Source organism: Schistocerca serialis, chromosome 10 (assembly GCF_023864345.2).
Source record: "Schistocerca serialis cubense isolate TAMUIC-IGC-003099 chromosome 10, iqSchSeri2.2, whole genome shotgun sequence".
Classification (NCBI taxonomy): Eukaryota; Metazoa; Arthropoda; class Insecta; order Orthoptera; family Acrididae; genus Schistocerca; species Schistocerca serialis.
Genome location: NC_064647.1, coordinates 49899069 through 49913882, shown reverse-complemented (window position 1 = coordinate 49913882; position 14814 = coordinate 49899069). Strand labels below are relative to the sequence as shown.

The following is a 14814-nucleotide window of genomic DNA, read 5'->3' as shown; positions in this document are numbered from 1 at the left end:
TATTAAAAAATATAAAACTCCTGAAAATAACGAAATGAACTTGCTGCCATGATGAGAGATGATGTCAGTGTTGTTTCTGCACTTAGAGGAGTATCGATAGGACATTTTTTGCTGGTTATTTTTGGTGATATCCAAGAGGATTTCTCAACGGATCTGATTCCTTTTTCTGTTTCAGATTTTTTTAAAATTCTATTCAGATAACATTACTGACGCAAAAATTGTCGACCTTTATTTCGTAAACCGGTGGATGTAATATAAAAAGAGGTACTTATGGAATGTGCTTACTTTTTAGATATGAAAAGATTCTTCAAACATATGATGAGTGGATAACTGCCAAAATTTTTGATACGTTTTATATTCTTCCTGCTAACTAAAGTTCTTGGGGCACAAAACGTTCTGAGACTCACTGAATCACTTATATAAAAGTATCAACTTTAGAATCTTGTCCCCTCTTGGATAAGTTCCTGTGGACGCCCATGTGTGGATCATTAGAAATTAGGAACATCTGGAACCTGGTAGCCGGCCGGCTCAAAGCCATTTGAACCATTTTGAAACCTGGTGCTATCGAAGAACGTTAAAAATTAAGTGAACAAATATAGTAAGGACTGAAGAAGCACTAAAAAGAGTTGGTGAGGAATGGAGTCTATGATTGACCCCAGCCAGAAGGGTCAAGCTATACGGACATCAACTGCAGTACACGTGGGTGGCGGACGTGGACTGCAAAGCTGCAGGTGCAGACACGTTACACAGAAAATATGATACAGCACTTGCATAGAGTTTAACAGAGCTTTCGGAGACTGGCAGTCAAATAATGCAGGAAGGATAGAAAATATTTCTTCGGAATGTCTGAAATCGTTGGCACAAATGGCAACCGAGGCACTATTCGAGTCGGTGTGTAGAATCTATGAGTCTGGAGACACACCATCAGACTTCCCGAATAATATTTTCCACACAGTCTCGAAGTTCGCGAGAGCAGTTAAGTGCGAGAATTAACGCACAATCAGTTTAACATCCCATGCATCAAAATTGTTGTCAAGAACTGCACACAGGAGAACGGGAAAGAAAATTGAGGACGTTGTAGATGATGGCTAGTGCGGCTTACGGAAGCAAGGCTCAAGAAAAACCCAAACACTTTCACAGCAGTTGTCGACCTGGAAAATTCGTTCGAAAATTCAAAATAGTGCGAGACATTCGAAATTCTGAGAAAAATATATGCTACAGGGAAAGACGGGTAATGGGCTTATACAAGCTCTACAAGAACCAAGAGGGAATAATAAGTATGGGCGACCAAGAATGAAGTGCTTCCATTAAAAAGTGTTAAGAAACGGAATTACTCTTTCACTTTATACTTCAAAAAAGCAATGACGGAAATACACGAAAAGTTCAAAAGTGGGATTAAATTTTAGGGTGAAAGGATATCAACGATATGATTCACTGATAACATTGCTATCCTCGATGAAAGGGAAGAAGAATCACAGGGCGTGTTGAATGGAGTGAAGAGTTTAATGACTACAGAATGTGGACTGATAATCAAATAAAAAAAGAGGAAAGTAAAGAGGAGTAACAGAAAGTTGCGGTGGTACGGGAAGATGTTGAAAATTAGGTGGGGTAATAAGATAAAGAATGAGGATGTTCTCCGCGGAATCGGCTGGCATAGATACAGCAAATAATGGAGGATCTTGGGTGCAAGAGCTCCTGTGAGATGAAGAAGTTGGCCCAGGAGTGAAATTCATGGCGCGCCGCATCAAACCGATCAGGAGACTGAAGATCCAAAAAAAATAAATTTAAAAAGAATTACGTAGAGACGGAGAGATTAGCACGAGATAGGAAAAGACGAAGGACGTCACCAAACACTTAAAAGAAAATATTTTTCCTACACGATGCTCCATTGCACTTCGCAAAACCCAGTATAGAGCAAGTAGTTTTAGACTGTTTCTCTATCGATCGCACACTGCTTTGCCTGTTACCACTGGCGAGTCATAGAAACAATTCATGCCGTGAATTACTTATGAAGGTAATCTACAGCTATGGATTCCCTTCCGCCTACATCTTTGTGCAGAACGCAGCATGTGAGTTTCACAAGGGAGACAAGAACGATTTCACTGACAAGCGTGTACCACCTAGTTCAGAGACTTCTTCCAGAGCAAGACATGTATGTAAACGGTACTTTATTAATTCGGACAGGTTGCTGTGCCTGATTATACCGATTTTTTCTCCAGTTGACGCAGTAGCACAGATTTTTCTGTAGTAAGCTATTTCTTGTGCGTCACTTTCCAAACTGCATCTAAGAGCGAGTCCTGAGCCATACTATTACCAGATACATGCGATATAATTTTTATTACACATTGAACTACACGCCTAATAGCCATATTCCCGACACTAAAATCCAGCTACGAGAAATTTTTCACCTCACTGAGATACATCTGATAACCAACATGTGAGGGAGAACAATTTATAATCTGACCGTACTTGTTTTTAAAATCTGTTGTAATTACGACTCTGTAATGACGAGAGAAGCACTTATTGCAACAAAGTGGATAATTTGGCATTACTCAAAAACCATTTAAAGGGCACTTAATCGCCTTAAGTTACTAAATACAAAACACATTTCCTTTCCTGAAAATTATGCAAAAAGTACGAAACGTTTATTGAGGCTGAAGAAACCTTGCTATTTACAATGTTCTCATAGGTTAGTAAAAAGGTACTGATTCAACAAATGTAGGTGCTCCCTCAACGCATTGCATGTTATAACTGCAGCATCACAATAAGTCTATTCTCTGATGAAATTTGTCATAAATAATCCATCGTAATATGAGGAGAACAGTAACATCCACAAAAAAACTGACATTTATTAACTCGTTACTATAGTTGCCAGTGACTTTGATCATTTACTCAGTCATTTCTTTCGCACAACGTTTTTCTTCCTTTGACAAATACTGAATTAAATACTGATTATCACACTAGTTTAACAACAAACAAATTTACCTTGTTTAGCCGCGCGGTCTTGGGCACGTTGCCACGGTCCGCGCGCTCCCTCCGTCGGAGGTTCGAGAACTTCCTCGGGCATGTGTGTGTGTGTGTGTGTGTGTGTGTGTGTGTGTGTGTGTGTGTGTGTGTGTGTCAGCGTTTAAGTTAGATTAAGTAGTGTGTAAGCCTAGAGACCGATGACCTCAGCAGTTTGATCACATAGGAACTTACCGCAAATTAAAAACAAATAATTTTTTTATTTCACTTGCAACACAAATAGTGAGAAAGACTAACACGTTCATTTTAATTAAATATAAGTCACCGTTTTATTTGGTATTGCGTAAATGACAACGAAGCAGCCATAGACACTGCAGCCAGAAAACATTCGCCTCGTGAAAATCGTCCGTGGAACTATCTAACTAATTTTGTGGTAGGGAGATGCCGTTCTCATATGTGGCAATGTCATTGTCGGTGTCAGGAAATGTCAGTTCTTGTGTGTTGGTTTCCTAACGCCACATGGGAACGATCCAGGATTGCTAGTAATAAAATTACTATATGCTTTTTCTGCAATGGTAATTCACTCTCCCTCGGTAACCTCGCAGACTGATATTACAAAGCAGTACTGTTTTCTATGCGTCACTTATCCGAAGTAAAGCCCAGGGAAGGCCGCTTAAGGGAGTACAATGGCAGTGTTAACCATTCAGATTATGAAATGAAGTACTTCTGAGCAATGAGGGAATACCCACCAATTTTTATATGTTGCGGCGACGTCAAGATGCATCACCAAATGACCGTAATACACCGAAACCTGTTATGATTGTGTCATAAAAAATGATTGTGATAAAAGTAAACAATACTCCGCCATTAAGTGTTACGTGGTTGATGGGATACCTATGCGCCATTAACGTAATACACTTCGTGAGTCTACCTCTCACATCTATCTAATGTAGCGAAATGATTTCGAAACCTGGAGAAAAAAATCTATGGACCATGGATTGAATGTATATACAGTATAACCTCGTTAGCACGAACTCGGGCGGTTAACGCGAAAAAAATATTGGTCCCACCAGGAATACATTAGTTCTTATGGTATGTTTTATCGGTTAACACGAATTTCGGTTAAGGCGAATTACGAACTCTGTTTCAGTTCCGGGAGTAATTATATTTCACTGTAACACAAACTTCCGACCTTAGATTATTCCAAAGCGTAATTTTTTTCCGAAATGAATGTAGGAAATGTATTTACAAAGCTAATTATACTTATTGTTGACTCGTTTTTAACGTATTGTAGGTCGGTAGCCGCGATTATCGGATTATGCTGTACATTGTAAGACATTCAATAATGTGTGCAGCAGCATTTAGGAGCGTACTCAGTGCCGGATTTGACAGGTGTTCTGTTAGTGGTAGCCGTATAGAGTTGGAATACTGAATATAAACTACAGTTACAACCTGCACCATAGCACGCGAAAATGGCAAAGAGGAAACAGACAGCTCTAAATGTGCAGTTAAAGCTTAAGATTCTAGATGCAGTGGACCGTGGTACCAAGAAAACAGCAATTGCAGAGCAGTTTGGAATACCTAAATCTACTTTATCTACGATTATTAAGAATGGAGAAAAAAATTTTAATGCTGCGGCATCAGGTTCTGGAAACAAATCTGAACGACTTCGTACCGCCAAGTATGAAGACATCGAGACATTACTGCTAGAATGGTTCAGTCATATGCGTGCATCTAACATACCTTTAACTGGCCCTGTGATTCAGTCAAAAGCAAATGATATTGCTAAAGATATGGGCATCGAAGACTTCCGTTGTTCTGCTGATTGGTTGTATCGGTTCCAAAAGAAACATTCAATTTCATTTGTACAGATTTGTGGTGAACCAAATAAAGTTGATGAAGAAAGTGCGAACAGCTGGTTGCATGAATTCAACTGAGGAAGGAAAAGTATGCCTCGTGTGATGTGTTTAACATGGATGAAACTGGATTTTTCTACAATCTTTTTCCAAATCACACCCTGGGGATAAAAGATGATAAGTGTGACGGTGGAGCACGAAGCAAACAACGCGTGATAGTTGTACTGTGCTGTAATACTGCCGGCAGTGAGAGGTTTCGTCCCTGCGTTATCGGTAAATCCGAGAAACCACGTTGTTTTAAAAACATAAATATGGACACTTTACCTTGCTCCTACTCTTACCACAAGAAAGCTTGGATCGATGGCACATCATTTCGCAAGTGGCTTCTTCGTTTCAACAGTCGAATGGTTGCTCAAAATAGACATGTTCTTCTTACATTGGACAGATGTACTGCCCATAACGTTCATGATCTGAACCTGTCCAACATAAAGGTTCAGTTTTTTCCACCCAACGCCTCAAGCCGCCTTCAGCCTTTGGACCAAGGCATAATCTCACTCATAAAGAGAGCTTATCGAAAGCGACTTGTAAGAGCTGCAATTCGTGCTGCTGCAAACAATAGTGCAACTCCAAATTGGAATCTGCTTGACGCAAAAAAAAAATCCATCGCAGCGGCCTGGAACTCAGTATCGCCACACCGTATAGGGAAGTGCTTTAACAGAGCTTGGAGACATAGCAACACTGAAGATGTCCACGAGTTAGAAGGTGCCGCTTCACCTGATGAATGGACAGTTCCGCAGGGCGTTGCGAACCCTGGGATTAGTTTCGAAGAATTCATTAGCGTAGACGACGATGTTGCCGTATGTGCTTCTGTGGAATCGGATGTGCCAAAAGCTGAGAACGAGGTGCGAGAAAGGCCATCAGAAGAAAGTGAAGAGGAAGAGAATACAGGTACCATTCCACCTGCCCGTCAGAAGATGTTTACAGCCTTGGACCGTTTATAACGGGTCGCTTCAACATCCGACGTCACTGCTGGGTTTATCATTACAATTGGTTGTGAAATTACAAAATATTATCGTTCCCATTAACGTCAGCGAACCATGACTGAATTTTTTCCAAGCAAGTAACGTACATAATTTGTGAGTACTTGCAATTACCACCTCCTCCATTCGAAGAATGTCTGAAGTAACTAATTCTGTTTTCTCATACATCATAGGCACTGTTTTTAAACAGTACTATATACTCAGTAATTCTGCCGGTTTGTACATAATTTGTGCGTTAGGCGGACGTATATGCCCCAAAAACTTCATAGAATGTAGAAAACATTTCTGTGTGATATCTCAAAGCCATTGTCAAATGTAGAAGACGTGTGTGGGATATTCCATGTTCTTCATTGTCAGAAGAATAAATGCCTTTTGGTACTGATTTGTTAAACTTTTTCCATAATTGCCATCCTGATAAAGTCATTCTAAAATTAAAAATTTGACTCTGAAAATCCTATGTTCATATGAAACCATGGGCCACTTCCTCAATTTTCAAAATCATTCAGCTTAAAAAAATTTTGGTAGTGAAAGAGTATAATAAGTTAAAACAAATAACTGATATGTTTCCTCTCCTAACTGAAGCCCCCCCCTCCCCCCCCCCCAAAAAAAAATAATTTCCTGCATTTTGTAGACGTCTCTTCTAAATCTAGTATTTGGTTTGTGTGTAAACTGAAGGTAATGTATCAGTTTTTAATTTGTTTCTGTCCTGTCTAAAATCCACTGCGATGCCATTTACCAGAGAATTTCCATCAGTTTCTTTAGGCCAGTTGTTCACGAGATTCGTTGACAGCGAATGTTACTTTGTACCTACATGTATGATTGACGTTGATGCCAACATCAGAATATATTTTATGCTCTGAAGATGGCCGTAGCTGACACCAGTATGAAGTGTACAAGTTTGTGTTATCAAGACGGACCTGTAAAATAAATGCCAAAATATGATCATAGACTAATTCATAGGCTTTATGTCTTCAATTGATGACTACTGTTCTAATTGTAACTGTTCATTCTCGTATTGTGGTCGTAAAATTTTAGTCGCCTCTTGCTGAAAGTGTTCGATATTTTTTTCTTCACATTGATGATGAAGTTCACGGTTTTCCTTTTAATATACAATCAATCTGTCTTGTGTGCACAACCGTTCATATATATATATATTACAGATGTCCTCGGTTCGTGACTGTTTTGTTCTATCCGTTCGAAGTGATATTATTGTGCGTAAGGGCAGTCGTTATGGAGAGGCGAAGAGATTTGCCCGGCGTAGATTAGCTTCAATTGTTTCGTGATTTCAGACTTCAGACTAAAGAGTACAACAACAAAATATCAGCATTATTGTTATTATAATTGTTACTCTTCTGTTTCATATTTAATGTTGCGACATGTTCTGCGATCGTATAATAAGGTACGGAACAAGATAGTATAAGACTTCAAAATCGGTGCCTGCTAAGAATATTTGGTAAATGGGAAACATCAATTTGGCGTCACAGGTGTGTCGGTTAGAAACTGCCCTGTTAGCAAAAACTACCACGTTTCTGCAGTTTTAAGGCAGATTCAATAAATTCAAAAATCTGAAGGAAAGTTATTATGCAAACTGCATAGATGGTCTCGATCATGAGCAGTAACGGGAACTCGATAGCGTTTTTTTTTTAGGATTCTTACAGATGTTTCTTGAATAAATACGGAATAATTTGCAATTTCATATGAAGTGAACGTAAGACACAATGCCCAAAACAAAAGGTTGCAATATTTCGGAAGACACTGACGTAAGTATCCGAAAATCCTTTCGTTAAGGCCTAAGGCCACATTGCGCACGCCGAAAGGAGAAAATCTCAAATTCTTGGGTGCGGTTTCCGCAAGGTCGATTCAATTAGGTGCGGCATCCAGAGCATTCTCGCACGTCCTGTTCGTTACTGCTGAATGCAGAAGTACGCCTCTGTTCTGTTTAAACGGTTGTTTGCATTACAAACGAACAAAAAATATGTAGAAAATGTTGCGTGCTTAGAGCGAACTGTAATGGCGCATCTACGCAGTTGCGTAGCAGGTGGGGGATATTTTCTGTTGTAACAGAGGTCGTAGCTCGCACACTTGCAGCAGTATTCTCTGTTCCACCGATGTACCATGAACTCGCTATGAATACGCAATCAGCTGGGATAGTTACCGATTTACAGAGTACGACGTTGCACGGAAAACGCGATTCAACCAATCCAACAAGTCAAAATACGACACCAAGGTGCTCCTTCGCAGAACATAAAAACAAACAGTACAATAAAAACTTAAGGGGTAGGCACAAGTACGGAACGGCAAATTTGGATTAAAAATGCATTAAGTTTGTCTTAGCGACACCTGAAACTATACAGCCGTAGACTTATGTAGCAATGCTTTACTTTTTATTTCTACTATTATTTGACAACCCCTTTACTCACACTTTCATTACAATCATTGAATGCCCTGCCAAGAAATAAAAGCTTAATTGAAGAAATAAAAGAAAAGTATTTGATTAAAATCCACGGTGAAAGACGACTCTGCCATCCCAATACAGGATCTCTTTGGAACCAACAGTTTAATGACTACTGAATATGGACTGAGAGTAAACCAATTAAAGACAGAATTAATGAGGAGGAGAAGACGTAAAATATAAACTTAACATCAAAATAGGGGAGCAAGTAATAAATGTAGTACAGGAATATTGCTGGATTAGAAGCGAAATAACGCAAGACGGACAGAGCAAACAAAGTATAACAAGCAAACTAGCAAAGGCAAAGGAAGCATACCTTGTCAAAGAAGTCTAGTACTATTGCTTTTAAAGAATGCGTCTAAGCAATGCTACATCTGTACTTCACGAAATTTCACTACTACGCTGTGACCAGATGAAAAGCACTCCGAGTAATAATACAATACTGTTCAATAAGAAAATATCCTGTACAATCGGAAAGGCGATGTTGAACAAATTAAGCAACCAGGAACGGCGATAATGTTGTATCCTGTTTTGTGTCCATACGTGGTCATTCCTGCACCATCTGACATTTACAGATAGAAAAATGCTTAATGTTTTCACTGATGTAGGTGACATTTCTTAGACGGTGATAAGCTGACGCAAATGTACCGCAAAAAAACGGTGACTGTGGTTCTTAAAAGTGGTGTTTCAACTTCTAAACGTGTCAGACATCCAACAGGCAATAAGGAGGTAGCGAGTTGGGACGGCATGTCGCTAGTAAATGGTTCAGCCTTCGTATCATGTACGGGAAATCAGGTCTAAGCGCTAGGAGGCAATCTGGCGCCATGAGTGCATATCGAACAGGCCGTGTTGACAAACATTCAGCCCCTTCTGAAGCCATACCGTACCATAACCCTAGAGTACCAAAAATTTACGATCGTTGCTGGTACCAACTCGTGGTATCCGCCAATGTGGTATTGTCAATATGTGGTGTAAAACAGGACTTTTTTTTTTACTTATTTTGTATGTGACATACCACTGGAGACCTTATCATCGTAATTTACTAGTGTTTAAACTATGAATTATGACTTTATTTGAATAAAACAAGGTGTAGTAAAAATTACGATGATTTAATAACAATGTAAAATTTTCCTTCGTTTAGTGTTCGAGGGTTAATATGCCCAGAATTGGACTTACTGACTTGATACGCCACGTGCTACAAATGTAACATCGTCTAACGTACACATGTAGCTTTATTTTTGAAATGTCAAAGGTGAATTTTCTTACAAAAGATAATAATGAAATTCTCGTTTTAGAAATTAGGAAATGCTGAAGTAGAATGCATAATAGATTTGACTCAGATAATTTTGACAAAAAGTAGACCTCAAAAAGATCGAAACACAATTTTATTAAAAAAACATCACTGGTCATGTAAAATATATTATGTGTACAGTAAAATTTGGAGAGAAAAATATCCGTATATTGTCAAAATATTGACAACCTATTTAGGTTTACAATGTTCTTGAAATGTACACGATGACATTGTAGTAAAAAATGAAAATCATGCCGTTCTGGCTGCATGAAAATTGGCTGCGTGTTAACATACACTACGTTAGTTTACATCCGCACTTGGGTGATTGAAAATTGCGAAGCGTATTTACGATAGACAAGTTTCACTGTTGGTGCTCAAGGCGCATCACTGTTCTGAAAGAAAAAAATTTGACATTACACTTGCAAACATCTGTTGGTCGTTATTTTTTTACATCCGTCTGATATGCCGGTTCGTATGACCGGTGAATTTGCAAGAAACTTTGAATTTGAGTAAAATATTGTGATGGTATACGTTCCTCAAATACGGACCAGTTATCAACGTAGGGGACTGACGACAGCGCCAATGCAATTACTGTAATGTCAAAGAAATATTAACCACAAATCCAAACTATTAGACAAATTAACAAGTAGTACATGCTCCTAATCCAACTTTTACAGACGTACGTTTTTTTTAAATTTAATCACATACAAATGTTTGTAGCTGTAATATATTCAGATCACTGACAATGATATTAAAAATGAAATACGTCTGAAAAATATGCATCGCAACATTCTGACGAGGACGTCACAATATCGTGGCATATACCAAATTAAAATTAGAAATCCAAAAATTATCAAGTAGAAAGCTTCGTTTGCTTGTGACACAGTGGCCGTTGTAATTAAAATTCAGAGGTTTAAAATACTGCTCGTCACTATTTTAATCAAATAATACGCTACCTACGGCAGTTTATCTGTGCTTTAATTATATTTTACTCGATCGGATTATTAACAAGGGGAACTTTCGCTATAAATTTATCTGAATGTAGTTTTAATCACACCAATAATAACAGCAACAACAAAAAATCAAGAGAGTTGGACAGGAAAATGAGAGAAGTAGATGTATAATGAGAGAGTGAAATACAGAAAGAGTGTCTGACAAAGAGCGAGAGAACGGAAGAAAGAGAGACGAAAAACACTGTGTGTACTCACCTTTTATTTGTACGCAGCTGAGCACGAAACAGCGGTCGTCGCTATAGTCCGATTGTTGGCGCGATTGTCGAATTAGCCGGATAGGGCCGTGGTCGGACTGGAACCGCAAGAAGTCCACACAACCAACTCAGTCCAGGCCGTCAGGAATGCACAGGAGGAACGCGGTAAGGCTAGGGTAAGGTGTCCCAGTGTCTCTCTCCGACCACCTGTTGTCTTCGCGTAGGCGCTGGCAGCAAGCGGTCGGTAATGGACAGCTAGCGACGGCAACAACGGGCGACGCCTCGAGACGTCAGGCGTCGCGCACGCTTAGGCACTGTGTCGGAAGGGTAGGGGGCTAGAGAGTGGGGGAGGGGTTACTGGGGTGGGAGAGGTAGCGGAAGTGCGTGCTACGGAGGGAGGCGGGCTGTTGTGGCACAACTGGGCGACCTCCCGAAAATGGCGGCGGTAGGCTAGGGTCGCCTGTCGATGCGTCGGCGTCGGTTGCGGAAGCAGCACTGGCAGCAACAATGGAACCCGGCGGCGCAGGGGCAGGCAGGCATCATTCCAGGCGCGGAGCAAGGGGGTGTTTGGCACCGCGGGTGCGGTGCGGGAACGGTGCGAAAACACGCTCACTCGTAAACAAACGCGGCCGACGGTAAACACACAGCAGCCTCGGCGCGACGCGCGATCCTCGCTTGTTTTTCCTCTCTGTCGGAGCGACGTGTACGGAGAGGCGGACTGGCGCGAACGGGGCACGCGCGTGCCCGAACCGGGTCTTATATACCGGCTAAAAATAGCCGCATAACGTCACTCCGAGCGCGCCCATTGGCCGCCCGGCGTGCAATGATGTAATCCGGAGACGGCGTGGTGGGGGTGGAGCGCGCTTGGAGGCCGTGGCGGCGTCGGCGGGCGGCTGTGTGTAGCCTGCAGGACTGTATCCGTGTCTAGGATGGGCGGGGGGGGGGGGGGGGAGGGAGGGATGAGGAGACAACACACTAACGCCCGGAGACTTGGCGCGCGAAGAACTGCTCTGTTGTGCTGCTGCGCTGCGGCTGTATTCGCACCAGCGCCCCTGTGTACGTGTGTGTGTGTGTGTGTGTGTGTGTGTGTGTGTGAGCGCTCACGGCCGCACGCCTTTCATGAGCAAGCATACGTCAGGCTTGACTCCTCAACAAACCACAGGATGCGGAAGCTCCGTTTTACAAGGGAATTTTACGCACTAAGGCGCTTCGACTTTCTTCATAACATGCAAAGTGTGATTAAAAAGTAAGGAATTTCTTTTGTAATTTCGCCTGGATTTCCAACTTTCTGGTACACGTATACCTGACGGACGTTTGCGTTTTCAGCTGTTTTGAACGTTTATTTTTATTGTTGGCAGTCGAAAAGATTACACGTGTTTTCGAGTGCTTGGAGAGTTTTTACTTTCGAAACAGCTCGGTCAAAGAATTTGCACTAAATTTTGCTCGAAAAATAGAAGAAAGTGCTGCACCGTACTCCAAATGTTGGCTGGAGTTTTGGTGAATCTACTATGGGAAGACAAGAATTCATGAGTGGTTCCAAAGAGGGTCGAGAAGACGTTGAAGACGACGACCGACCAGGGCACCTTAGCACATCAGTTACTGACGAACGTGTGGCAGAACTAAAGAAAAATGATTCTGGAAAATCGCCGATTCACCATCAATGAGTTGAAATTTGAAAGAGCCTTGGACGACCTGAGTTCAAATGTGGTAGAACGGATACGTAACATTCCATCGGAATTTCTAAAGTCATTGGGGAGAAGTTGCGACCAAAGAACAATTCAAATACTTCTGTAGAATCTATCAGACGGGCGACGCAAAATCCGACTTTCTGGACAATATCATCCACACTATTCCGTACGTAGCTGGGGCGGGTAAGAGCGAAAACCATTGCACAGTCAGCTTAACAGCACATGCGTCCAAGTTGCTGACAAGAATAATATACAGAAGAATGGAAAAGAAAATTGGGGACCATCAGTTTGGCTTTAGGAAAGGTAAAGGCACCACAGAGGCAGTTCTCACGTTGCGTTTGATAGTGGAAGCAAGGCTGGAAAAGAAAAAACATGTTCATAGCATTCGTCTACCGAGAAAAAGCATTCGACAATGTAATGTGAGCAAATTGTTCGATATTCTGAAAAAGACGGAAGTAAGCTATAGGAAAGGCGGGTAATGTACGATATGTACAAAAGTCAAGAGGGAACGATAAAACTGTGAGATCAAAAACGAAGTGCTTGAGTAGAGAAGGGCGAAAGACAGGAATGTAGTCTTTTGTTCATACTGTTCAATCTGTACATCGAAGAAGAAATGATGCTAATAAAAAGAAGGTTCAGAGGTGGCATTAACAATCAGGGTGAATGAATATCAATGACAAGATTCGCTGATTACATTGCCATCCTCATTGAATGCGAAGAAGAATTACAGGATCATTGGGAGGGGATGAAGAATGAGTCAAGAATACGGACTGAGAGTAATCCGGAAAAAGACAAAAGTAATGAGACGCAGCACAAATGAGAACAGCGAGAAACTTAACATCAAACTTGGAGATCACTTAGTAGACGAAGTTAGGAGGGATGTAATCGATTTTGGTCCAAAAAATCGATTTTTCAAAAATATTATTTTCTCGATCTATACAGTTTAATCTATGTTGTGTGTGAATTTTATCGTGATAGCAGCTTTAGAGATGACTTTAAATTGTTAAGCTGATTAACTCTGCCCTGGCGGTCACTCCCGCCTTTTCCGACATGTGGGAAACTGCTTGCTTCTGCGGAATTTTTGTGTGTGAAGAACATTTTCTTTCGATATCTCTGGCTGACATCTATATCTCTAGCTGACATCTATATCTTTGTCTGAAAACTTTCTTGCATGTGGTTTATTAACATATTAGTAGTTGGAAAGCTGAATTCGCAAACCTTTACGTGGAAGTCAAGATTTATGCATAATGGGTGGTGGAAAAACTGTGTTTAGGAAACGGAGGTTTCATGGAAATCGGTTTACCAACAAAAAATAGGAAGCAGCTCGAAATGAAGAACATAAGCTCTTAGCTTCAGCATCAAACTTGGGAGAGGAGAATTGTACAGGAGCGTGAATGATGTTGATATGGATTCCACTCGATTCAGACTTATTGACTTAGAGCTTCTCTGCCAGGCTATAAAGTTTTCATGTTCATGTGTTAGCTGTAAAAATACGGAATGCATAATTGTTGTTGAAGAAAGAAGAGTGGGGATAGCTTGTGATTTTAAATTAATTTGTAATTCGTGTGGCTATGAATTTTCATTTTCCTCCTCTAAAATAATTGACACTGGTACCTATGAAATCAATTTTAGATTAGCATATTCTCTGAGATGCCTTGGACAGGGCAGGGACAGAGGCAATTTATTGTGTGGTTTTCTGAACATGTCTCCATCTTGTGCAAGGTTTGAAAAGTAAATAAAGAAATGTCTGATGCTGTATGCATTACTTCCAAAGTTTCCATGAGGAAAGCAGTGGAGGAATTGGTGGAAATAAACCAAAAAGAAATAGATCCTGCGGTAGATATTAATGACAGTGAATCTCCTACAAATGTTACTAACCTGTGTGTATCTGCGGATGGGACCTGAATGAAAAGGGGTCACATATCTCTGTATAGATGTATTGGTATTGACTCAGGTAAAGTTTTAGATGTAGAATACTGCCACCAGTGTGCAACGAAGAAAATGTCCAACAATGAAGACAGTGAGGAACTGTGGCAAGAAAAACATGCAGTGGCCTACTCGAAAAATTATGGTGGCTCAAGTGGGGGCATAGAGGCTGCTGCCGTTGTGATCTGAGGCTCAGTATGGTGTTATATATACTAAATACCTTGGGGACTCCTCTTCGTTCAAAGCTGTGACAGATAAAAATCCGTACAATAAAACAACAGGAAATTTGGAACGCGTTGGCCACATCCAAAAGAGGCTTGGTGGTAGGCTTCGTCGCTTGCTGAAAGAGAAGAAAGGTGAAGTACTTGAGGTTGGAAAACCACTAGGAGG

The 14814-nt window shown here is 40.8% G+C and overlaps 1 protein-coding gene across 1 annotated transcript in view; it reads right to left on the bottom strand.

Annotated features, from left to right (window-relative positions):
• LOC126425220 (activating transcription factor 3) overlaps positions 1 to 11528 on the bottom strand; it is a 522996-nt gene extending 511468 nt beyond the window's left edge. Inside the window, exon 1 of the mRNA XM_050088176.1 lies at positions 10812 to 11528. The gene's annotated coding sequence lies outside the window, so the exon portion shown is untranslated. The remainder of the gene's footprint in view (positions 1 to 10811) is intronic.
• Positions 11529 to 14814: the final 3286 nt, after the last annotated feature.